Here is a 26,928-nt window from a genome sequence, read left to right on the forward strand (position 1 = left end):
AAAGACAGATACAGAACATACATGTAGAGACACTTTACTCCGAGGATTTCTGACTATCCTTGGTGTGTGTGTGTGGCCGGGGGGGGGGGGGGGAATGGGTGGAATCTTTACAGATAAGAGGGTGCATCACAAGGGGAGTTGGGGGGGGTGTAAGGAATGTGCTGTTTTCATGGAAAGGCAGAATCACTAAGTGGGCATTTGGTCTTCGAGTTAGCAGGCATTTACACTAGCCATTGTCCTTGGGGTTTTGTTATGTATGCCTGTTAATTATTGTGGGTTTCGGTTGGGCTGAAAACTGCTTTAGGTCTAACAAATTAAACAAACATTTCTTTATTTAATTAATCAACTACTTAATCAATATGGAAAGAAACCAATTTAAGCAATTGACAAGGATTATGCAAATGAGATACAACAGATTAAAAAGCTAAATACAAGTGATAAAATTTAGCAACTCTTAATACAACCTCCTAACTAAACATGACATCCTAAAATATAGAAAAATCAACGAGAGTTCTGTGGCATTTTAAAGACTAACAAATTTAATATTTGCAGACATAAGCTTTCGAGAGACTTCAACTCTCTTCTTCAGATGCAGTAGTACAAAAAATAGGTAACATATAAACATTATAATCCAGTGGGAGAACACTTTAATTCCCCCGGGGCATTCTGTCTCTGACCTGAAAGTTGCTGTACTTCTCCAAAAAAACTCCAAAAACAGACTTCAAAGAGAAACTGCTGAGTTAGAAATGATCTGCAAACTTGACACATTCAAACTGGGTTTAAACAGAGACTTGGAGTGGCTATCTCACTACCAAAGGTAAATTACTTTGATCACCCATTCTCATCTCCTACTCAATAGTCATCATTAGGTCTTAAGTACCGGACTCCACCTCCGCCATTGTTCTCAATGCACCTGGATATCTATAAGATGCCTCTGTTACCTATTTTCTGTATTACTGCATCTGAAGAAGAGAGCTGAAGTCTCTCAAAAGCTTATGTCTGCAAATATTAAATTTGTTAGTCTTTAAAGTGCCACAGAATTCTTGTTGTTTTTGCTGTATACAGACTAACACGGCTACCCCTCTGGAACTAAAATATAGAGTAAATAAAAACAAGTTTGGTTAACAATAATGAAAGGACAAGTGGTATAAAGCTGAGTATAAAATTCCAGAGGCTCTGAGCGTTAACCACAGTGGGATGCAGATAAATATTTACTAACAGGTTCTTTAACTTAATGAAGCTGAACTAGTATCTAATCACTATCCTCATAATTTAACAACTAAACTTTAAATTGAAATAAGATCAGATAACCAAGAATAAATTCAACAAAGTAACTAGATTAGAACAACTCTAGTTTGATTTATAAACTAACAACGAACTTGGATGAAACTAGACAGCTTGCATATGACAATAGAACTGAAAGGAGTGTCAGTTTAAGAAAAACAAGCAGAGCCATGACTGCTTCTTTTCTTTCTCTGTTAAGAAGGCAGTAGTCTAAGGCTAAGCAGCATTCTGAAGTTGACAATGTATTGCGGGCAGATCCTCTTGCTTTAGTTGATGGGCAGAAGAAAGAGAGAGATTATTAAAGAGAATTCCATACACCAAGAGGCAATATAGCAAGAGAATGAGCACAAAGTGCCCTGCTTTTGGCTTAAAATAGACAAAGGTAAATAGGAAGTAGTTCAATTGCCACGCAAAGACTGGAATGAGGCTAATGTGGAGTGTAAAGTATAAACACATTAGACAACAGCAGTCAGAAATACACAACACAACTGATGTTAGCATGAAAGTGTTCCAAAGTTTAGAACACACAAATAAAGACTGAAGTGAGATTTCGAAGTTAAAAGATAACTTCTCTCACTCACACACACAGGGTAATATTACAAGGGAAAGCTATCTAAGGATACTTCTCTCACTGCAGGTAATTGTCACTCACACATGCAAAGACAGTAAGGCTTCAGGTGGTGGAGTGCAAAATACAGGGCAGTGCAGAACAGTAATGAACAAAGTAGCTAATTCTCAGCAGCACGTCAAGATAGGAATAAACCTTACCAGTGAATGCCCAATGCACAGGCTGCAGAATCAGTCACCTCTTTCTTTCTGGCCAAGTTACTAGTTAAATATTTACACACAGGGAAACTGATTCACTAGGACAGACTGACACAGTCCCATATCAGAATATTCCATAGCTCAGGGTATGTCTATGCGGCAAAAAAACAAACAAAAAAAACCCACTGTGACTAGCTTATTCCACTTGACTCAGGCTCAGGGGTTTCTTCCACAGCTGTGTAGATTTCTGGGTTCAGGTTGGAGCCCGGATTCTAGGACCCTGTGAGGTTGCAGAGTCGCAACCCAAGCCCTGAGAGCCTAAGACAGTTATTGCAGGCCAGTCACAAATGTCGAGTTGCTGTGTATGGACCTACCCTTAGTGGCTGGGCCACTCTCCTGATAGGTAGTAAATCCCTGTTCATATCACTTTGGTAATCAAGTAGGAGGGTGGAGGGGCTTGAATTGAGGCTGTTCCATATTGTGGGTTTGTTCCTGTTTGTGTTTGTGTGAAGCTAGATGGCCTCCTGACAGCCATATCAGAATGGGTCCCATTGATAGAAGAAGGTCTAAACCACAGAGTTAGGCTCCTATCTCCATGAGAGGGGCAAGGTTCAGCACATACCCATCTTGTTGGCATCTCCTGTTAGCAAGATAAACTGGCTCCCCACCCAGCGGACTGGCTATTGTGAATCCAGTTCTAAGATGCCCATCTCTCTCAACTGATTGTATGAAGGACCTAGTCACCTAATTTAGGTTTATGGACCTTAGTGTTGTTATTGTGATCTTCTAGTTGGGGTTGGTTCTGCTTTGAGGAGGGGGTTGGACTAGATGACCTCTGAGGTGCCTTCTAACACTAATAATCTATGATTCTAGGTGCCTGAAAGTTATGTCTTTGAATACTCAGTGTCCCAGCACCTATGTCCCCTGGTGGATCCCAGCCTGAAACACTGTCAGGAAGAAATGAAAAGTCACAGAATAAGAACAAAATATGATCCCAGCTGTACAACACCAAATATAAATGGAGGAGCTGCATGGAGGATGTTCAGACCTTCTCAAGAAGTAATAATCAAACCCCATCACAACATGGGAATCTTAGCTCAGGCCCAGCCTCTTGCTGTGGACAGCTCTGTTCCGGGAAAAGGGATTCAATTCTCTGCTTTAATAACAATGGCATGTCCTCATTCTAGGGCCATTTCAGCCTGGCCTGAGCCTTAGACATTTGTGGGAAGCAGCAAAGCTTTTTTTTTTTAAACTTAGCCCGTCCCGAGCTGGGACACTTCTAGGGTTTGTGTCCTGTGTGGGTTCTCTGGTGTCTAATGAGCCTGAAGCTGTCATAAAAGCTTTTCCCACAGTCATGGCACTTATAGGGTCTGTCCTTCATGTGGGTTCCCTGATGTGATCGAAGATGTGAGCTCTTATTGAAACTTTTGCCGCAGTCAAGGCACTCATAGGGTTTCTCTCCTGTGTGGGTTCTCTGATGTGACTGAAAAACTGAGCTATGACGGAAGCTTTTCCCACAGTCAAGACACTTATAGGGTTTCTCACCACTGTGGATTCTCTCATGTATCATAAGGCCTGACCTCTCAGTGAAGCTTTTTCCACATTCAAGGCATTTACAGGGTTTCTCCCCTGTGTGGATTCTCTGGTGAATAAGAAGACGTGATCTCGTCCTCAAGCTTTTCCCACACTCGGGGCATTCATAAGGTTTCTCTCCTGTGTGGATTCTCTGATGTAATATAAGTTGTGAGCACTGACTAAAGCTTTTCTTGCATTCATTGCATTTGAAGGGTTTCTCTCCTGTGTGGGTTCTCTGATGTTTAGTGAGGTCTGAACTGTTATTGAATCCATGCCCACACTTGGGGCAGTTATAGGGTTTTTCTCCTGTGTGGATTCTCTGATGTTCAGTAAGGCTTGAGTTCCGACTGAAGCTTTTCCCACACTCAGGGCATTCATAGGGTTTCTCTCCTGTGTGTGTTCTCTGATGTACTAGAAGGTGTGATTTCTTTCCGAAGCTTTTCCCACAATCAGGGCACTTAAAGGGTCTCTCTCCCCTGTGCACTCTCTGATGTGTCTGAAGATTTGAATTTGAACGGAAGCATTTCCCACACTCACTGCATTTGTAGGGTTTTTCTCCTGTGTGGATTCTCATGTGTTGATTAAGGGTTGACCTGAGATTGAAGCTTTTCCTGCACTCGGGACATTCATAGGGCTTCTCTCCCATGTGGGTTCTCTGATGTTTATGAAACTGTGACTTCGTAGAGAATCTTTTCTCACACTGGGGACATTTAAAGGGTTTCTCTCCCGTGTGGGTTCTCTGATGGCAAAAAAGGGTTGAGGTCTGTCGAAAGCTTTTTCCACAGTCAGGGCATTCATAAGGTTTCTCTCCTGTGTGGATTCTCCGATGTGATAGAAGATGTGAGCCTGAACTGAACCTTTTCCCACACTCGTTACAGTTGTAGGGTTTCTCTCCTGTATGGATTCTCTGATGTTGAATAAGGGCTGATCTCTGACTGAAGCTTTTCCCACAGTCATTACATTTATAGGGCTTCTCTCCTGTGTGGATTCTCTGATGTTGAATGATGGAAGAGCTCCGAGTGAAGCTTTTCTCACATTCAGGGCAGGTATGCGGCTTCTCAGTTGTGTGAACTTTTGAATGTGTGATGAGGGTTGAAATCTGTCTGAAGCTTTTCCCACACTCTGGAGACTCAGAGAGATTCTCTCTTAGATGGATTCTCTGATGTTCAATAAGTGCTGATCTGTACTGGAAGCTTTTCCCACAGTCACCACACATGTAGGGTCTCTTTCTGGTGAGGATTCTTTGTTGAATAGGTTCTTTGACTTTCTTGACTCTTCTGCTTCTCTGCGTGGATTTATGCTGTCTCTCCACTGAGTGGTTTCCCTGCTGTATCTCTCGGCTGCTCGGACTCTCAATGGTTTCTCTCTGCTTCGGACTCTGGGAAACATCCCCTTCACCACTTCCCAGTATATTCCCCTGTGATTCCAGTTGCTCAGGACCTTCCTGCTGTGGATTCTCCTCCTCGTTCTCACTCTCCGCCCCACTACCTGCTGGGACAGGGAGAGAATCCAGACAGGAATCATTCCTTGTGCTGGGGACAGGAAACCTCACAAAGGGGAACAGGAAAGAATAGCATAAATCCAAATTAATTCTAGGGTGATTGAAATGTCAAGAGCTGAATACCGCTCCACTCATACACTTCCCCAGAAGACGAAGAGGCGGGAACCCATCCCTGTGCAACATCCCCCAAATATAGATGAAGGCAGGGGCTGAAGGCTCAGATAGGCTTGATGAAAATGCATCAGTGATGTCTGCCATGGGGATAAAACAAGTGGTTTCTGAGTCAGGTGTTTCCTCACCTATGTGGGCATTGCTTTGGATCTGCCTTTCCTCACCGCCCTGGAGATAGGGGACCCACAGCTCCTCCCTTCGTTCCAGCTGGGAGATGATGTTGGGTTTGGAAATTGAAACTCCTAAGTGTGGGGGCAAGAAAACAAGTGTTGATCTTGTTCATTAAGGTTAGTGCAGTTACTACTTCCAGTCCCAGGTCTGAGCAGCAAAACCCGGAAAGGCTCCTTCCACTCCCCAAACCCATCCTTCACGACTCACTGCCATAGCACCTAGAGCAGGATAAAAATTCAAGAAACAATGCAGGAGTGGGTTGCAGTGGCTATTGTGCGGCAGGACAGGAATGGGATTTTTAAAATAGTCCCTCTGCGCTTTAGACAACATGAACACCCTGGCCAGCAGCCATCGCTCTCCAGCCACCCAGCTGTGACCACAGGGGACACAGGCGGTGGCTTAGAATTTCTGGATATACACAGTGGACTACGTTATTTGCAAAAGAACAGGCAACCTAAAAAGTTTGAAAAACACTGCTTTAGAGTTAGAAAGATTTTCCTAGTATCTCAATGAAATATCCCCTGTAGCTTAACTTTTTGTCCTACATTTGGTGGATATGGAATACGGTTGATCACCATTCTCTTTTTTAACAGCCTTTTACATATTGGAGGTCTCGTATGTGCCCCTGAAGCCTTCTGTCTTGTGGACAAAACATGCAATGTTGAAGGAATTGGGCAGAAAATTACCACAATGTAAGGATTTTTACACATCACATACAGAAAACAAACAAACAAACAAACAAACAAACGCTTAATGGATCGCAGTTGCATTAAAGTCCTCTGTTTTGGAGTTATTATGAGGTAAAGAGTCCTAATCACGCTACACATACATTTTGAAAAAGAAAGACATTAAAGAATATGAAAGCGTTCACGCCCTCTTTGGTGATACTGCACAACACTTTATTTTTTGGAGTGTGTGGTGGGGGCAGTGCAATGTATGAAGACCTTTTGGTGTTACAAAGTAGAATTTAAGTCAATGGTAATTCTCCAACATAGCAATGAAGCTCACTCAGCACTGCTCAGATGGCATTTCATATATGGAAATGGAACAAAGTCCAAACCAAGAAGATAACTATACACACACACAGTACAAGGGGCCTACTGTCAATCAAACATCAGCCTCACCCCCTGACCCTTAGGCCCCACGCCATGACCCTTAAGCCACGACCATCTGTCACCAGACATCCCACCCCACCTGATCACCTGACATCCGGTCCTGCCACGGGTTATGACTTCCCGGTCAAGATGGCCACATCACTGGAAGTGGGTGATGTGACCTCTCTGAGAACGCCTCCCATCTCCTCCCCACCAATAAGAGCAGGTTTCGTGTACGCGGGAGAGCCCCGAGAGCGGGCACTAGGTGGAGTGACCCCTCTGCCAATCTGCATGCATTTCACGCTGAGAGTGGGATTGGCCGAGAAAGGGCACAGGGAAGAGTGGGGAGATGCCTCCGTCAATCGGAGCGGCCTTAAGCCATCCCAGAAGGTAAAGGTGCAACAATTGGGATGGGGTGGAATCTCTGGGGCCCGATGTTTAGTAGGGCAGCAGCGCCGCCCCAGAAGTCTCAGGGCCTTTAAAGCATCTGGTTATCTAGACCGCATGATTCACAGCTCGTGGAAAAATGCTGAGAGGAGAACATGGACGCCTTCACCACTCCCGTGAGCCTTTCGGAATTTGTTTTGGCACCTAAGGCCTTGGCCACCCTATGTAGAAAGCGCTATATCAGCTGTAAATCTCTACTTCTTGGTTTTTGTTTTTGTTTTTAGATCTACACGACCCAGACCGGACCGGTTACTAACACCCTTATGCTCCCCCCCCCCCCCCCCCCCCATGCTCGTTCCTTTACCTGCACCTTGTCTTTTCCTTTGCTCAGATTTTGGGGTCCGGTGTGTCAAACAAAGGCTGAGCCAAAGGCCTGTCCTCAGAACTGTCACTGATGTAGCGCTTTCTATGAAGGCGGGCCAAGGCCTTAGGAGCCAAAAAAAATTCCGAAGGCCTCACGGGAGTGATGAAGGCGTCCATGTTCTCCTCTCGGCGTTTTTCCACAAGCTGTGGGCCACGCGATCTCGAAAACAAGATGCTTTAATGACCCTGAGACTTCCTAGGCGGTGATGCTGCCCGGCCAGCCATCGAGCCCCAGAGATTCCACCTCATCCCGATTGGTGCACCTTTGCATTCTGGGACAGCCTAAGCCTGCTCTGATTGGCGGAAGGGTCGCCCCACTCCTCCCCGTGCTCTTTCTGGGCCAATCCCGCTCTTGGCGTGAATTTCATGCCGATTGGTGGAGAGTGGGTGGGAGGAGCTCTCAGAGGGGACACACCACCCACTTCCGGTGAGGTGGCCATCTTGACTGGGAAGTCATTACCCGGGGCGGACCGGATGTCAGGTGATCGGATGGGGCAGGACTTCCGGTGACAAGTAAGCGTGGCTCAAGGAGCAGGGGGAGGGCCTAGGCGCCACGGGGGCGGGGCTGATGTTTGATTGACGGTAGGTCCCTTGTACTTCTTACGCATACACAAACAGATATATGCATACAAACACAGATACACATAAACATTGTTATATGTGTATACACACACACACACTTTAGAAAAGTCAGTTTCACAAGACTACAAACAATTATCTGACAAATCACCTGAGAGAAATAATATACACGGACTAATGTGAATGGTAATTTAGAACTGTTCAATAACATTTCACTAGACTTCCAAAAAGCCACAACTGCACAAACACGAAGGAAGGACATACTTTTTAAAACAAACAAAAAACTATGGCAACCTGGCTATATTGGAAGCAAAACCAGATATATAGAAAAAGAAGGTATATATTGTTTTCAAATATAGGAAAAATAATAAAAAGGGAAATTGATAGCAATTTATATAAATTAGAAACTGGAAAATTGAACAAGGAAGTAAAAGGACACAAGGAAAACACTATACACATCAGAATTAAGCTGCATATGAAGGAAATAGTTAAAGTATATTATGAAGAAAGTATACTGGAACAAAGGGAATCCTAACAATGGTCCTGATCCATTACTAGATGGCAACGGTGGAATGATAATGCAGAAAAAGTGGAAGGGTTCAATAAATATTAAAGTAACTTGATATCTTTTTTTGATGAGATTTCAGGTTTGATTGATAAATACAATATGTACACTAACTATATTACAGTAACATGTGCTTTGCTCTAACTGGAGTTAGTTCAATACATTTAAAATCTGACCCTTAGACATCACTAAGACATTTGACTTGGCTCCTCATGACATTTTGATTAACAAAACTAAATTGACACAAAACGAACATGGCACACATTAAAGGGGTTAAAAATCGACTAACTGGTGGGTGTAAAAATGTAACTGTGAATGGGAGGGGGGTGTTTCAGGTGGGGATTGGTTCTTGGCCCTGTTCCATTAAATGTTTTTATCAATGACTTAGGAAAAAAACAAAGTAATCAGTGATGAAATTTCGAAATGACTCTCGTGGGGTGCATACTGATGACTTTATGTTTTCAATATTGCCCAGTGTAAAGTTTTACAAAGAACAAAGAAGGTGGGCCTGACATATAGGATGAATAACTCTATCCTGGGAAGCAGTGACTCTAAAAGAAATCTTGGGGGTCATGGTGGATAATTAGCTGAAGAATATCTCCCAGTGCATTGCTGTGACCAAAGTGGCTATTAGCATCCTTACAAATATGGGGGACTCCCAACTAGGAATAGAGAATTTATTTCACCTCTGTATTTGACAATTCTGTGACTGTTGCTGGAATATTGTGTTTGTTCTAATGCCCACAATTAAAGAAGGATGTTGAAAAAGTAGAGAGGCCACAGACAAGAACCACAAGAATTACAAAAGGATTGGAAAACAGGTCCTATAAAGAAGTTCAACCCATATAATAGATCAAAGAAAACATTAAGGGGTGACTTGATAATCTATGAATCCCAACAAAGGGAACAGAAGTTAAACAACATGCAGGTCTTCAATCCAGCAGACAAAGCTTAACAACTTCCAATGGTTGGAAGCTGAAGGTAGAGAAATTTAAATCTGAAAGAAGTTTCAAAGTTTTAACGGTGAGGCAAACTGACCATTGGACAAAACTTACCCAGGGCTCTGGTGGTTTCTCTAACATTGGAAATTTTTAAATCAAGAATGGATTTCTTTCCTCCTAAAAGAATCACCCAGTTTAAACAGGAATTAATTGAGGGATCTCCTCTGGCCTGTGTTACACAGGAGGTCAGACTAGAGGATTACAATGATCTGTTTAGGCCTTTTAAATTATGAATCTATAAAGCCGATTATCTAGTCTTCCAATCATTCTTGTAGCTCTTTTCAAATCCTGTGCTTATTTGACAACATCATTTTTGCAGTGTGAACACCAGAACTGGACACAGGATCCACTAATGGTCTAACTAATGCCATGTAAAGAAGTAAGGAGGTGCTCCTTGTTACTGCGATTTCATATCCCTCTGTTTATCTACCCCAGGATCATATTCACCCTCTTAGCTACAGCATCACACTGGGAGCTCATATTCAGCTGGCTTCCAGCGCGACCCTTTGGCCCCTTGCAGTCACAGATTCCCCAGGGCTCCCCATAGCAGGGGATAAAGACACTGTCTGACATTGTGATGAACCAGGCTCCTGGTTGGGGACTTTGACAACTGCACAAATAATTCCTCAGATGCAGCAGGGCAAAACCTCCCCTCTGATCTGTCCAGCTGATTTTCTCACATGAAAACTCTGCTCCTCTACATGCAGCCGGCTACACCCTGGACGACACACGGATGTCAAAAACACCAGAACTGCCCTGTTCATCCACTCAAGCTACTCTGTACACCACAGACCTCTCTCCTCACATCTCGACTCAAATGCAGACACAAAGCTCTTCAAGTCTGTTCAGTTACCATCATGCTTCACCACTGGAAATTCATGAGCCTCACCAAGTGCCAGCATTTACTGAATGAAAACTACCCAGCCGAGGGGAAAGGGAGCAGAAGAATTAACCAGACATGACAATTGTATCCCCCCTGGTGTCTGTAGCCTATAGAACTAGCCTGCTTGCTTGCATTATATAGAGATATATATCTTTTCTTATAAATTTAAGTATGATTGTGTGAAAATAATAGAATTATACATTTATATATATTTTGCTGTAATGCAAGGTACCTTACAGGACATCCTGGATGACAGCTACGTTATTATTATTATACACATATTCGGGAACTAGTGTTGAAAGTGTTGACGGTATAACAAAAACAAGGCATATATGGTCATGTTTGTCCTAAAAGAGTTAGCAGGTAGCAGACATACTCAGGACCTTTGGCCTAGACAAGTGTTGACAGTAATGATGTGAGGCATAAAAGGTGAGGTAATGGAATCTTTGAAATGGGAAGTAAAATGTCATGGATATCCTTAATATTCATGAACCTACCAGACTATAGAGTATGCATACCACAATAATTTGGGGGTGGACAATCCAAATATGGACTTAGAAGGAGGACCCATATTCTTAGGGTATAAGAAGGGGAAGATCGAGCTGTTTGGTGCGATCATCATCTACTCTTGCTTGAAGCTTCTTTGAGTTTGCGTTAAGATTTTCCTTCTTCATTTTTATAGTCTTATTTGTAGTCTTAGTTTATAGCTCTTAGCTCTCTAGCAGTGCTTATTCCACCCCTCTACTCAAGAGTTGAGGAATCAAACATCTCTCTCAACCAGGGAAGGGCGTGAGTATATTAATTCAAAGCATATCATAAATATATATATATCATATAAGTCTCTAAATTTAAGATTGTATTATCCATTATTCATTTGATTGTTCAGTTTCTTTATATCAGTTATTTGTCTATCATTTTATGTTATTTTAATAAAACTTATAAAATTATACAAATTTGGTTATCACTAAGAAACTTCCTGTTGTACACCCAGGGGTCCTTATAAAATTCTTCTGCAGCCTTATTTAGGACAAGAACCTTCTAATCCAAGCAATTGGCAAACCTATAACCTTATTAAATTACCAATACACTTAAAATCAGGCTACAGTCTTAGCATAGCATTTAGTTGCTTGCTTGGCTGTTCTGACCCCTGTAGCATGACATCCTTCAGTTGGCAGAGACTGAATAATAGATGTCTAAGTTTCTGCATAGCACGGCACATAACACAAAATACAGATACTGTATGCTTGCAGCTGCACATAGATAACAGTGATGGGAACAACAAGTTATCCTTGAACGTCTGGGGTACATTGTTTTATTGCCAAGGGGCATACTTTTACTCCACCCCTCCTATCATCAGATGTTGTTTTGACGACCCCATATATTATGGTGAGAATGGAATGTAGTTAAGGGTGGAAACCCAATGTAGGTAATTAGCATATATGATAATGAGAGAAAGATAATTAGGTGAAAGTTGTTTATGGAAGGGTATAAGTAGTTACCATTTAGATAAAGGGGTGTGCTCCATCAACACCTGACTCCACGGAAGGTGCTGCCGGTTGCACCAGAGGCCACTGACTCCCTGGCGGGGCCCCTGAAGAAAGTCATTCCTGTATACAGCCTTCTGAGTGACTGCTTAGCTCTCCAGGCTTAGTGAGTATGATAGATTGTAGTTAATTTTAGGCTTTGTATCTGACTAGTATATTTATAGAAAATCTTGCACATTAAACCTTATTGATCTGCAACTCGGGCGTAACGTGTCTCACTGGCATCCACACTGATCACAAAGTGTCCAGAACCAACAGTGGCAGATCCCTCTCAGAATCTATTCCCTCCCCACCAGACACAGAGGAACTTGTGCCAGACATCTCCACAGCCCAGACTTGCAGCTGAGGCTCCAAAGCAGATGGAGATGCCCCCTTGCAGGCAGGATTTAGGCATTTATTTCAGAGAGAGGGACAGGGCTTAGCAAACACCTCTCTGTTGGGCATCTCTAGCTGGCTAGGAAAGGGGAGGAGCCCCCTAGCCTGCTGGGTGTTGTGAATCCTAAGCTGCCATCTCTCCCCATGCACTGTATAGGGAGCATGGCCACATAACACAGGCTTTGGGTCCCAGCAGCGAGGCATGGCAATGCTCAGCGTCACCACAGCTAAGTTCCTCTCTGAATCTAACCCTGAGTGACTATGAGGAGGTCAGGCCAGATGTCTGAACTGAAGTCGGGTCCCCTGACTATCAAGCCAATGCCCTAAACATTGGGCCACCCTTCCTACTACAGGCATGCCCCAGACATTCACATATTAAGTGTCAGTCCCTGCACCCTAAGGGTTTCCCTGTACATAGACAAGTCAGAAAAAGGGTGGATTGTTATCTCCATTTCACAAAGGGAAACTGAGGCCCAGGGAGATCAAAGCTGGGATTTCAAAGCAGCAGAAGGGGAAAGATGTACAAATCAGCTCCCTCTGGACCCTTTGAATCCTTCACCTTAGTGACTGAGAAGAGCCCAAACACGGAGTCAGTGGCAGAACCAGGAATCCACCCCAGTCTCCTGAGTCCCCGGGCAGTTCCTGAAACAGGAGAGCAGCCTTCCTCTCTTGTGTCTGTTGCAGACTACAACCCACACAGTTCTTCTGCATCATTCTGATTGCACACTTTGCTGCGTGTGTCCTTGCATCCCTGCATTCCTCCTGCACAAATCCCCTACGTGCCACCCTCCCTTGGCCTTCTATTTCTGGGATTCCCTACAGACCCCAGTCTCCTCCTTCCAGGGAGACCATTCTGTGCCCCATTCCCTCCTCCTCCCTCATTCTCTCTTCATGGCAAGGGCTCTGTGTGCACCCATTCTTCCCCTCTCCCCACCTCCCACTGCTGCCCCCTATTCCCTACACACCATCTCTCCCTTTCTGTCATACTGGGTGCCCCTCGTCTCCCCCTACTCTCAATTCCTCTCTCCACCCATGAACTCCTATCAGGGATTCTGTGTGTCCCCTATACCCAGCACCCTCTAACTCCCATTCCTCTCTGTCTCCCACTTGCCTTCCTGAATCTGTCCCAATTCCCCCCACATACGTTTCCGTTTGTCCTCACAACAATCAGGTTCTGGCCACTGATTTCTAGAACATTCCCTGACATTTAGGAATTGATTGGATGACATGGGCGGTTCATGAGCCACTTGTTCGGGAAAGCTAGCCTCCAGCCCCGCCCCTTCCACTCGAAGCCCCACCCCCTCTCCCACCAGAGCCCCCCACCCCCTCCTTTCCCAGTGCACTGAGTGCCAGGCTGGCTGGGTACTCCAGGCCAGTCAGTGCCGGACCACCCCAGCACCAGTGTCGGGCATCCTGAGCACACCTGGAGCCCGTGGCTCAGCACTGTCCCAACCCACCCTGGCCCCAGGTTGACTGGCCCATGCACCAGTGCGGCTCCCCGCCCCATACCCAAGCATCAGCCCATCCTCTCCCCCACTGCTGGAGTGCTGCTGGCCTGAAGAGCACCACCGCTGACCCAACCTGGCCCCAGCCCTCGGAGCACACCCAGCCACACGCCCGAGCTCCCACAGTGCCGACTTGCCCTGGCCCGCCCCAGGCCCCCACTGCACTGATTCGGACCGGCTGGCCCCAGTGCCTGGTCCTGCATGTCCGACTCAACTCGGCCCAGCTGCCATGCCGGCCTGCACCGCACCACAGCCCACCCCCTGGCTGGCCGGTGGTTGGCCCGTCCCCACTGCCAAAGTACCAGCCGCCTGCTCCCCAGCTCCCGCCTGCCCACTTCAGCAGAGAGCGCCGCAGCTGCCAGGCCCATGTGAGTGCGATGCTGCAGGAGGGGGAAAGCGTGGGCAGGGCCACGCCTGGCTGTAAAGGAAGGCTGAGCCTTCCCAGCCCTTACACACCCAGCACCCATGGATAGGGCACTCAACAGTTACTGTATTACAGACAGACAGACAGACACAGAAAAACCTTCACGTTGAGTGGAAGGGCTTCTGCAATCTCAGCCAGCTACTTCATAAAACCTCCATCGGGATGTTTCACTGTGAGGAACCATCATTTCACAATGGTCAGGCAGAGCCAGAAAAGGTCACTGGGACAACCCCCGCCTTCCGGGCTCAGTGCATTGGTACCAGGGGTAGTCCTAAACACACTAATGGCAATTATGCCAGCTCCTGGATACTGCTCCGTGCCCACCCTGACTGATAAGAGGGTTCAGAACATCTGGGACCTCCAGCTAACTCAGCTGACTGAGGCAGAACCTGGGCAAGATGGAGGCATAGAGCATTTTAGAATCTGGCACTGGGCCTAAGGGGAGAACCAGATCATGAGACACGTGTCCATGAAAAGACCAAGAGGTCAAAGGCCTCATAGGTTGGAAGTAGCCCTGGGAAAAGGGAAAGAGAGTGAGATTCTCCCACTTGAGAACTTCGATTATGGGGAGAACAGCACCATGGTTAAGTTCCTAAGTCTCCTGTCCTATGGGATGGCGTGCACAGAGGGACAATCTTTTACACACAGGAGTTGCAGATTACATGGCCAGATCCCCCTGATATCTGGGGGACCAGTGAAGAACGCTGCACACAATCTGAACTAGATGTTGTCAGAAACCTCTCTCTGCCCCCAATTTTTAGTACCCAAGAAGACAGGAGTCCTTACCCATCGAGGTCAGGGTCTCATAATTCTCCTGCATAACATCCCTGTAGAGGGCTCTCTGACCTGGGTCCAGCAGAGCCCATTCATCCTCCGTGAAATACACAGCCACCTCCTCGAAGGTCACCGGCTCCGCTGCAGCCATTTCTCTTCCCCGTCACCTCGGAGGATGGGACGATCTTAAGTGAAAGTTGGATGTGATTCTGCTGTCTGACAGGGCGAGAAGGGAAATTGGAGAGGTTTCAGAAGGGGGTTTAGTTTATTCAACTCTCCCCATTCATCCCAGAGCTGCAGACGGACGTTCTAGACTTTGTTGTACTAGGGAAATGTTGAGTCAAGATTTTTTAAACAGCAGCCAGCACTGAGGCTCTTAAAGCCATGCCCAGTTCTCTCCATAAGTGATCCGAGGTTTACAAGCGCTGAGCCTGGTGCAGTGGGGTTCAGTTCTGAGAGCCCAGCACCGCTGATTATCAGCCCTCTTATTCAGCTGCCTGTATATGGATTGAGAATATTAACGTTAGCTCTAGTATGTAAATATCCTGGCCATAGTCACCTAATTACAGGACAGACCGAGCTGCTCCTACAAAGGGTAAATCCCCTGAGACAGTTTTAAAGCCAGACAAGAAGGTTTGTAACTATCTGTGGGACTGGATCTTAAATTAGGAACCACATTTTATTGATTGAACAACAACAACAAAAAATCAGTCTGTGTGGACAGGTGTATTTTGACAGAGATATTTACAAGACTAGGGAGAGCAGCTTGTCTGGCCTAGGAATTCTCCCTGTTGAATTTATACCCAAAAGGCACCAACATTGCTATAAAAAGAAGATATTTTTAAATTAGAAAAATATTTTCTCCCCTCATTCACCCCCCTCCCCCCAACTAACTGCATCTCTTTTCTCTGGCCCTTTCTCCGAAGCAGATTATTCATATTTTCCCTAAACTTTGTGAAATATTCTCCCCTGGACAGAGATCTTCAACCCTAACGATGAACCCAGGAATGACCAGCCTGCACGAGAGCCAAGATGCGGCTAGTAACTGGGGGCGTGGCCTCAGTAACTGACAAGGTCCCTTCGGGCTAACACGGTGCAGCCAAGCCGAGCTGGGGGCCTGGGCGCGCGCAGAAGTTGTAATTGGACCTTTCCGAGGGGCACGTTCTGTGCCGCACCCCGCCCGGGACTGCACCGTCACCCGCCCCAGCCGCGGGAGCAGCTCGCTCGTCATCCCTCCTCCCTGCCCAGGGCCTGGGGACAGCACCGGAGCTTCCCTTCCCCCGCCGCGGCCGGAGCAGTTCTGCTTCCCCGCCCTGCCCACGCCCTGTGGCGGGGTCGCTGTTTGCTTCTGCAGCGGTCCCGGAAGGGCAGAATCCCGGGGCGGCTCTGCGGGATCCCCCGGCACTGCCCCGGGGCAGCACGTTCCCAGCAGCGGGGACCAGGCAGGGGCAGGAACCGGCTTCTCCTCGCTCCGCTCCTCACCTGGGCCCGGACAGTCAATCTGCCCCGGGGCTGCAGTGACTGGGGCTGGGCAGGGCTGGGAGCCGGGAACCTCCCTCCCCGCTCATCGCCCCTCTGCCCCTGCCCCCTCCTGCCCCCTCCTCCCCTCCGGCCGGGAGACTCGCTCCCTGGCCCCTTCCCGGGGCTGGCTCGGCCCCTGCCGGCGCTAAGGGCAGCAGAGCCCGGCTGTGTCCGGGGGGGCAGCAGCTCCGGGACCCGCAGAGCCCCGGGAGCAGAGATGGGGCGAGGAGGGGCCGTGGGGGCAGAGTCACTTTCCTGCCCGGCCCGGCACGTTCCCCGGGGCTCCCCTCACCTGCAGCCTCCGGGGCTGGTTCCAGGTCGCAGCTCGGCTGGGCACAGAGCGGTTCAGTGCAGGTCTCTGCCCGGCTACTCGGGCACTTCTCCTTTTCTCCACAGATCTCCTCTCTGGGATGCAGCGTCCCCTTCCCCCGCTCACCCAGCTGCAGACGGTTCTTTTCTGCCTCCTTCAGCAGCTGGGCCAGGAACTTGCGCCTGCAGCAACAAACTGAACTAACCGGCGAGTCTAAGGCTGGTGCTGGAGCCTCTCCCATCCCCCAAACAGCCTCGCTTCACTCCCTCCCTCTCCTTTCCCGCTCTGCCATCCTTTCCGGGTGTGGGCTATCGGGAAACTGATGAAACGCTCTTTGCTTTCTCCCTGGCCCCAGCCGTGCACAGAGGGCAGGGCCCCAGCGTAGTTTTTTCAGCCCAGTACACAGTTGTAACACGGCCCCCTCCCACACACGTATCCATGGGGGTTGCAGCCCGTAAAGTGTCCCCTTTCCTTCCCCCCCCCCATGTGGGGGTCCTGCACGGAGGGGCTGATGAGTGAGAGGCAGAGACAGAGCAGGGCCCCCCCCTTAATCATTGACAGAGCCCAAGTGGTCCAGCTAATCTACCCCCTTCTGACACTGTCCCAAGTGGCAGAAACGTGGTTCAGGGACAATCTGCCAAGAATCCTTCTCTCCATCCTGGCCAGAGACAAACCTCCCCACCAGGCTCCCAGCCATGCCTAGATCTTTTTAATGCAGTATCCCTGGGCAGATTGACTGCCCTGGGACAAGGTGAGGAGCAGAGAGCAGAAAAGCCAGTTCCTCTCGCTGCCTGGTCCCCGTGCTGCTGGGGGAACGTGCTGCCCTGGGGACAATGTTAGGGGGGATCCCCCAGAGCCGCTCCTTCAATTCCATCCCCTGCTGGGAAAAAGAAATCTGCTCCAGAATCTAAACTTTCCCTTTCTACCAACATTGTGTCCAGCTCTTAGGGCTGCAAAGAGAATGTGGAAAATGGGCAGTGAGTGTGAGCAGTGCAGTGATGTCTGCCTGAGTCTGCAGCCAGCCTGAACCAACAGCCCCGAGTGGTGGGGACAGGCTCTGTCCATGCCATTGATCCCTGTCAAGGACACTGAGGAGCCTACAGAAAGCGGCTGCATAAGCACTGGCCTCCCCGTCCTGTGACAAAGGAGGGGGATGGGAGTGAGGGGACTCCAGATCTTTGTGGGGAGCTCCGTGGGAACCCACAACTATCTGGGTGTCCCCAGTATAAAAGAACTGAGGAAGAGGGGTCGGCAGCTCAGAGCCTGGGAAGGGGGTGGCAGCATGGTGGTATGGGGAGCGGGTGCAGCTTGTGGGGCAGAGGGAAGCAGTTTGGAGAATGGGGAAGCGTGGGCAGCTCAGGGGGTGGGGTGCAGTTGGCAGTTTAGAGAGGGGTGTTATGCTGTTTTGGGGATTGGGAGCTGTGTGGGTGGGGGTGGGCAGGTCCCCATCCATCCCCCGGTGTTATCTGTGGTCCCAGTTTGTGCTGCCCCAGGACACAATGGTTGGCTGATGTGACAGCAGCTGAAGAGTGTCGTAGGAAAGCCCCAGGGCCCTCCTAAATAAAGACTTGAGTGCATAGTTCTTTGAGGCGGTTTATTTCGAGCAGCTCGGAGAAGTGACAGTCACCAGAATGGCTCCCGAAGACGTCAGCCTTACAGCTTCACATCTGTAGTTTTTTATACAGTGTAACAGACAAAGGAGCATGACGTAGTCAGTACTTTTCCACTACTTAGCACAGACTTTTTACTCTATACTAGGATACAACTGAAGCATTCCTCCATTATCTCTTAGCTGACCAGTCTTCCTGGTTACTATAGCAACTATCTGCTTTAGCTAGCCTGGGATTTCTCCTTATCTGCTGACTCTGCGTACCTTGCAACATCTGCACAGCATAACTTGCTTCACAGCTAATGGGAGTATGTTAAAACTTAATACAAAATGGAGAGTTTAAAACTTGCCCTTTTACAAGAGTTAAGGGAACCATCTATGGGTTAGTTGTGGGGAGAGGGGAAGCTTCATCCCCAGATGCTGCCTCACAGAAGGGGGTTGTTGAGAAAAGGGGAAGTGCCACAGTAACTGGGGAGAGACTTTCACTGAAGGCCCGTCTGTGCCCAGCCAAGGGGGGGCCTGGAGGATGTAATAGGTAGAATGGATATTTTAGGTCTTGGGACATGTGAAACGCTGCCTGTTTGTCAGGCAAGGAAAGAGAACAGCCAGGTAAAAAGCTGAGCCAAAAATCCAACCACAGAAACAATTGAGTCAGCAAACTCAGCTTAGTGTGAGGCAGAAAAAGTGTTTCTACAATATATAAGGAATGACTTGGTAACAGTGTAGCCTGATCTATAGATATATATATATATATATATATTGATTATATTGATCACGTAAGACTCCCCAGTTATTACTTTTAGGGTTGACAGGTTCTCGTCCCAAGATCAGGCCCAGAATCATTTACATTATTATATAGCTGGGAACCCCAGGGTGCACAGTTGCAACCCTTAAACTATAGAAACTATTTTATACTTAGCACGGTTACAAACACCTCAATTCAGTAAGGTCTGATAGAGAAACTACAGAATGTACATCTGCACATTCATGTACTCGCACCATCCCTTGTAGAACAACCTGAAAAGTTAGCCATCATCTTTCTTATCACCATCACTTTCCCTCTCATCACCCATGGCCCTCATTCTGGCAAGGACGACATCTCTTTCTTCTCCTGTCCCTACGCTGAGATGTAATTTTTATAATATGATTCACTGATGCCCCTATTTTGATCCATATTCAGTATGGGATTTTCCCCTTTTTCTTATTATTCCTTATTCCCCTTTCCTTACTAATGTTGGACTGTTCTTCTCCTATAGGTTAGTATATCAATGATCTCAACTTACTATCATGTGTCGATTTGTTGCCAGGTCACTCTAGTCATGTACCTGTGCTTAGAAATTCTTCTGAAACATTCGGTTTTCAGCTCCCCAGTACATGGGTTTTCTGTTGGACCATTTAGCTGTTCAAAGTTTATCTGTTCAAAGTTCACAGGCCTCAAGCCTTATGCTAACTTGCTGAAGCTAATATCCTCCAAGACACAGGCCTATAGGTTCCTCCCATTACTGCTAAATAGAATGGAAAGCAGTGAATATAATAAAGGCAAGCTAGTCCTATTGGCTTTAGCTTTTTTAATTTGTTATATCTCATTTGCATAATCCTTGTCAATAGCTTAAATTGGTTTCTCTCTTACTTGATTAAGCAGTTGATTACTGAAATATTTCTTTATTTAAAGTCTAGTTCAGTTGCTTATTGTGGGATGCCTCTTAGTGTATAGGGAAAAAAATCCTTGGTGATATTGTCATGTGCTAATTCCCTGCTTGCAGTTTCCTTAATAACCATAAGCATTAATTCCATTTTTCATTTGCTTTTTCTGAACTAGTCAGCTGAGGAGTTAATGACTGAGGTAATTAGTGTTTCTCCCAATTATTCATTTTGATAATATTTTGGTTGTTTTGGTAAGTTTACTCTAAAAATGAGCTAGCTTACAATTTTTACCCCCCACGTCTGGCAGTTCGGGAGAACCTCTACATCCCTGGTTTGTGAACCATTTTCCCAGCTAATTGGGCAGGAGAAAGAAGCTGTTTAACTAACTCCTAGAGTAGCTGAGGGATGATGGTGCAGTGAGTGTTTGGAAGACTGAAGGGAAGGATGAGGAGCCTCCTGACAAGACTGGAGGCAGTGGAGGAGTATCTGCCTCTTGTCATAGGTGCTTGCTGTGTTTTGTTGAAGGTCTGTGAGATCAGGGGGAGATCATCACTGACGGCTGGCAGGCAGAGGTAAAGGGACTTTCTGTATGTTTTGAACAGTCAAAGAGGGACCTGTACAAGGTTGTGTTGTATTGCGAAACAGAAGGGCTGGAGGGACAAGAACCACCTGGTCACCCGTGCATTTTTCTCCCGGTTCCGTTGCATCCACTGGCAGAGCGCATGATCGGTCACGAGGTTAAAGAGGCATCTCAACAGGTAATAACAGAGGGCTTCCATAGCCCACTTGACAGAGAGGCACTCCCTTTCTACGACTGCATATCTCTGCTCTCTCGGGAGAAGATTTCTGCTGAGGTACAGTATCGGGTGCTCTTCGTCCCTTACCATCTGGGACAAGACCGCCCCCAGGCCTACCTCGGAGGCATCGGTCTGCAATATAAACTCTTTTGTAAAGTCCGAGGCAAGGAGTATGGGGTCACTGCAGAGGGCCCTCCGTAGGTCTCTGAAGGCTTCTTCCACCTTGGGGGTCCATCGCACCATGTCTGGTCCTCGGACCTTTATCAGGTCTGTCAGGGGACTGGCCCTGGAGACGAAGTGGGGAATAAACCACCGGTAGTACCCCACCATCCCTAAAAAGGCCCAAACCTGCTTCTTTCCGTTAGGCCGAGGCCACTTCTGGATTGTTTCCAGCTTGCTTAGTTGAGGCCGTACCACACCCCTCCCTACGATGTATCCAAGGTATCTAGCCTCGGCAAGACCTATGGCACAGAGGAGATTGGACTGCCTCAGGGTGTTCAATACCCCTTCCACCTTCTTCAGGTGGGTCTCCCAGTCTGGGGTGTGGATGACCACATCGTCCAGGTATGCCACGGCATATTCGGCATGGGGCTGTAGCAGTTTATTCATTAGGCGCTGGAAGGTGGGCGGGGCCCCATGTAGTCCGAAGGGGAGGACAGTGTATTGGAACAGCCCGTCTGGTGTGGAGAAAGCAGTCTTTTCCTTTGCCTCCTTAGCTAGAGGGATTTGCCAATACCCCTTGGTCAAATCGAGGGTGGCCAGGAACCAGGCCTTGCCCAACCGGTCCACCAGTTCATCTATACAGGGCATGGGGTATGCATTGGAATGAGGCACAAAGACTGGAATGAGGCTAATGTGGAGTGTAAAGTATAAAAACATTATAACTGCAGTCAAAAATACACAACACAATTGATGTTAGCATGAAAGTGTTCTAATGTTTAGAACACACAAATAAAGACTGAAGTGAGATTTCAAAGTTAAAAGATAACTTCTCTCACTCACACACACAAGGTAACATTACAAGGGAAAGCTATCTAAGGATACTTCTCTCACTGCAGGGAATTGTCACTCACACATGCAAAGACAGTAAGGCTTCAGGTCGTGGAGTGCAAAATACAGAGCAGAGCAGAACAGTAATGAACAAAGTAGCTAATTCTCAGCAGCACTTCAAGATAGGAATTAAACCTTACCAGTGAATGCCTAACGCACAGACTGCAGAATCAGTCACCTTCTCTTTCTCTCTGGCCCAGTTACTAGTTAAATATTTACACACAGGGGAACTGATTCACTAGGACAGACTGACACAGTCCCATATCAGAATATTCCATAGCTCAGGGTATGTCTATGCAGCAAAAAAAACCAAAAACCCCGCTGTGACTGGCTCATTCCACGTGACTCAGGCTCAGGGGTTTCTTTCACAGCTGTGTAGATTTCTGGGCTCAGGTTGGAGCCCGGATTCTAGGACTCTGTGAGGTTGCAGAGTCGCAACCCAAGCCCTGAGAGACTAAGACAGTTATTGCAGGCCAGTCACAAATGTTGAGTTGCTGTGTATGGACCTACCCTTAGTGGCTGGGCCACTCTCTTGATAGGTAGTAAATCCCTGTTCATATCATTTTGCTAATCAAGTAGGGGTGTGCGGAGCCTTGAATTGAGGCTGTTCCATATTGTGGGTTCGTTCCTGTTTGTGTTTGTATGAAGCTAGATGGCCTCTTGACAGCCATATCAGAATGGGTCCCATTGATAGAAGAAGGTCTAAACCACAGAGTTAGGCACCTATCTCCATGAGAGGGGCAAGGTTCAGCACATACCCATCTTGTTGGCATCTCCTGTTGGCAAGATAAACTGGCTCCCCACCCAGCGGGCTGGCTATTGTGAATCCAGTTCTAAGATGCCCATCTCTCTCAACTGATTGTATGGAGAGCCTAGTCACCTAATTTAGGTTTATGGACCTTAGTGTTGTTACTGTGATCTTCTAGTTGGGGTTGGTTCTGCTTTGAGGAGGGGGTTGGACTAGATGACCTCTGAGGTGCCTTCTAACACTAATAATCTATGATTCTAGGTGCCTGAAAGTTCTCTCTTTGAATACTCAGTGTCCCAGCACCTATGTCCCCTGGTGGATCCCAGCTTAAAACACTGTCAGGAAGAAATGAAAAGTCACAGAATAAGAACAAAATATGATCCCAGCTGTACAACACCAAATATAAATGGAGGAGCTGCATGGAGGATGTTCAGACCTTCTGAAGAAGTAATAATCAAACCCCATCACAACATGGGAATTTTATCTCAGGCCCAGCCTCTTCCTGTGGACAGCTCTGTTCCGGGAAAAGGGATTCAATTCTCTGCTTTAATAACAATGGCATGTCCTCATTCTAGGGCCATTTCAGCTTGGCCTGAGCCTTCGACATTTGTGGGAAGCAGCAAAGCTTTTTTTTAAACTTAGCCCATCCCGAGCCGGGACACTTCTAGGGTTTGTGTCCTGTGTGGGTTCTCTGGTGTCTAATGAGCCTTGAGCTGTCACAATAGCTTTTCCCACAGTCATGGCACTTATAGGGTCTGTCCTTCATGTGGGTTCCCTGATGTGTTCGAAGATGTGAGCTCTTACTGAAGCTTTTTCCACATTCAAGGCATTTACAGGGTTTCTCCCCTGTGTGGATTCTCTGGTGACTAAGAAGATTTGATCTCGTCCTGAAGCTTTTCCCACACTCAGGGCATTCATAAGGTTTCTCTCCTGTGTGGATTCTCTGATGTAATAGAAGTTGTGAGCACTGAATAAAGCTTTTCCTGCACTCATTGCATGTGAAGGGTTTCTCTCCTGTGTGGGTTCTCTGATGTTTAGTGAGGTCTGAACTGTTATTGAATCTATGCCCACAAACGGGGCAGTTATAGGGTTTCTCTCCTGTGTGGATTCTCTGATGCTGAGTAAGGCTTGATTTCCGACTGAAGCTTTTCCCACACTCAGGGCATTCATAGGGTTTCTCTCCCGTGTGGGTTCTCTGATGTGATAGAAGGCATGAGGCTAAACGGAAACTTTTCCCACACTCATTACAGTTGTAGGGTTTCTCTCCTGTGTGGATTCTCTGATGTTGAATAAGGGCTGAGCTGTTACTGTAGCTTTTCCCACACTCATTACATTTATAGGGCCTCTCTCCTGTGTGGATTTTCTGATGTTGAATGATGGATGAGCTCCGAGTGAAGCTTTTCTCACATTCAGGGCATTTAGAGGGTTTCTCCCCTATGTGGATTCTCTGGTGAATAATAAGATTTGATCTCGTCCTGAAGCTTTTCCCACACTCGGGGCATTCATAAGGTTTCTCTCCTGTGTGGATTCTCTGATGTAATAGAAGTTGTGAGCACTGACTAAAGCATTTCTGACTGAAGCTTTTCCCACACTCAGGGCATTCATAAGGTTTCTCTCCTGTGTGGATTCTCTGATGTGATAGAAGGTGAGCAAATGAGGCTTTTCACTCATTGCATGTGAAGGGTTTCTCTCCTGTGTGGATTCTTTGATGTTTAGTAAGGTCTGAACTGTTATTGAATCCATGCCCACACAGGGCTTCTCTCCTGTGTGGATTCTCAGTTATAGGGTTTCTCTCCTGTGTGGATTCTCTGATGTTGACTAAGGCTTGATTTCCGACTGAAGCTTTTCCCACATTCAGGGCATTCATAGGGTTTCTCTCCCGTGTGGGTTCTCTGATGGAAAACAAGGGTTGAGGTCTGTCGAAAGCTTTTTCCACAGTCAGGGCATTCATAAGGTTTCTCTCCTGTGTGGATTCTCTGATGTGATAGAAGGCATGAGGCCAAACGGAAACTTTTCCCACACTCATTACAGTTGTAGGGTTTCTCTCCTGTGTGGATTCTCTGATGTTGAATAAGGGCTGAGCTCTTTCTGAAGCTATTCCCACACTCATTACATTTATAGGGCTTCTCTCCTGTGTGGATTCTCTGATGTTGAAGGTTTCTCTCCTGTGTGGATTCTCCGATGTGATAGAAGATGATGGAAGAGCTCCGAGTGAAGCTTTTCTCACATTCAGGGCAGGTATGCAGCTTCTCACTCGTGTGAACTCTTGGATGTGTGATGAGGGTTGAAATCTGTCTGAAGCTTTTCCCACTGTCTGGACGCTCAGAGAGATTCTCTCTTAGATGGATTTTCTGATGTTCAATAAGTGCTGATCTGTACTGGAAGCTTTTCCCACAGTCACCACACACGTAGGCTCTCTTTCTGGTGAGGATTCTTTGTTGAATAGGTTCTTTGACTTTCTTCACTCCTCTGCTTCTCGGTGTGGATTTATGCTGTCTCTCCACTGAGTTGTTTCCTTGCTGTCTCTCTCGGCTGCTCGGACTCTCACTAGTTTCTCTCTGCTCAAGACTCTGGGAAATATCCCCTTCACCTCTTCCCAATACATTCCCCTGTGATTCCAGTTGCTCAGGACCTTCTTGCTGTGGATCCTCGTTCTCACTCATCACCTCACCACCTGCTGGGACAGAGAGAGAATCCAGACAGGAATCATTCCTTGTCCTGGGGACAGGAAACCTCACAAAGGGGAACAGGAAAGAATGGAATAAATAAAAAAATAGTGCTGGGGTGATTGAAATGTCAGGAGCTGAATACCACTCCACTCATACACTTCCCCTGACGACAAAGAGGAGGGAACCCATCCTTGCACCACATACCTAGAATATAGATGAAGGCAGCGGCTGAAGGCTCAGATAGGCTTGATGAAAATGCATCAGTGATGTCTGCCATGGGGATACAAGAAGTGGTTTCTGAGTCAGGTGTTTCCTCATCTATGTGGCCATCGCTTGGGATCTCCCTTTCCTCATAGCCCTGGAGATCAGGGACCCACAGCTTCCCCCCTCGTTCCAGCTGGGAGATGATGTCGGGGTTGGAAATTGGAACTCCTAAGTGGGTGGGCAAGAAAACAAGTGTTGATCTTGTTCATTAAAGTTAGTGCAGTTACTACTTCCAGTCCCAGGTCTGAGCAGCAAAACCCAGAAAGGCTCCTTCCTCTCCCCAAACCCATCCTTCATGACTCACTGCCATAGCACCTAGAGCAGGATAAAAACTCAAAAAACAGTGCGGGATTGGGTTGCAGTGGGTATTGTGGGGCAGGACAGGAGTGGGATTTTTTAAAATAGTCCCTCTACGCTTCAGACAACATGAATGCCCTGGCCAACAACCATCATTCTCCAGCCACCCAGCTGTGACCACAGGGGATACAGGTGGTGGCACAGAACTTCTGGGTGTACACGGTGGACTTACATTATTTGCTAAAGAACAGGCAGCCTAAAAAGTTTGAAAAACACTGCTTTAGAGTTAGAAAGATTTTCCTAGTATCTCAATGAAATATCCACTGCAGCGTAACATTTTGTCCTACATTTGGTGGATATGGAATACGGTTGATCACCATTCTCTTTAACAACAGCCTTTTACATATTGGAGGTCTCGTATGTGCCCCTGAAGCCTTCTGTCTTATAAACAAAACATGCAATGTTGAAGGAATTGGGCAGAAAATTACCGAAATGTAAGGATTTTTACACATCACATACAGAAAAAACAAACGCGTTATGGATCACAGTTTCATTAAAGTCCTCTGTTTTGGAGTTTTTATGAGGTAAAGAGTCCAAATCACACCACACATATATTTTGAAAAAGAAAGATGTTTAAGAATATGAAAGCGTTCATGCCTTCTTTTGTGATACTGCACAACACCTTATTTTTTTGGGGTGTGTGGTGGCGGCAGTGCAATGTATGAAGACCTTTTGGAGTTACAAAGCAGAATTTAAGTCAAAGGTAATTCTCCAACATAGCAATGCAGCTCACTCAGCACTGCTCAGATGACATTTCATATGTGGAAATGGAAAAAAGTCCAAACCAAGGAGATATAAACATACACAGACACAGTACAAGGGTCCTACTGTCAATCAAACATCAGCCCCGTCCCCTTTACTCTTAGGTCCCGCCCCCTTGACCTTTAAACCACGCCCACCTGTCACCGGAAGTCCTGCCCCATCCGATCACTTGACAT

The 26,928-nt window shown here is 46.8% G+C and overlaps 1 pseudogene; it reads right to left on the bottom strand.

The window, feature by feature from the left end:
- Nucleotides 1-1,037: 1,037 nt before the first annotated feature.
- LOC137142556 (zinc finger protein 850-like) overlaps nt 1,038-26,928 on the bottom strand; it is a 52,856-nt pseudogene continuing 26,965 nt past the window's right edge.

This window comes from Emydura macquarii, unplaced genomic scaffold (assembly GCF_026122565.2).
Source record: "Emydura macquarii macquarii isolate MOO-44397 ecotype Brisbane River unplaced genomic scaffold, CSIRO-AGI_Emac_v2 contig_3231, whole genome shotgun sequence".
Taxonomy (NCBI): Eukaryota; Metazoa; Chordata; order Testudines; family Chelidae; genus Emydura; species Emydura macquarii.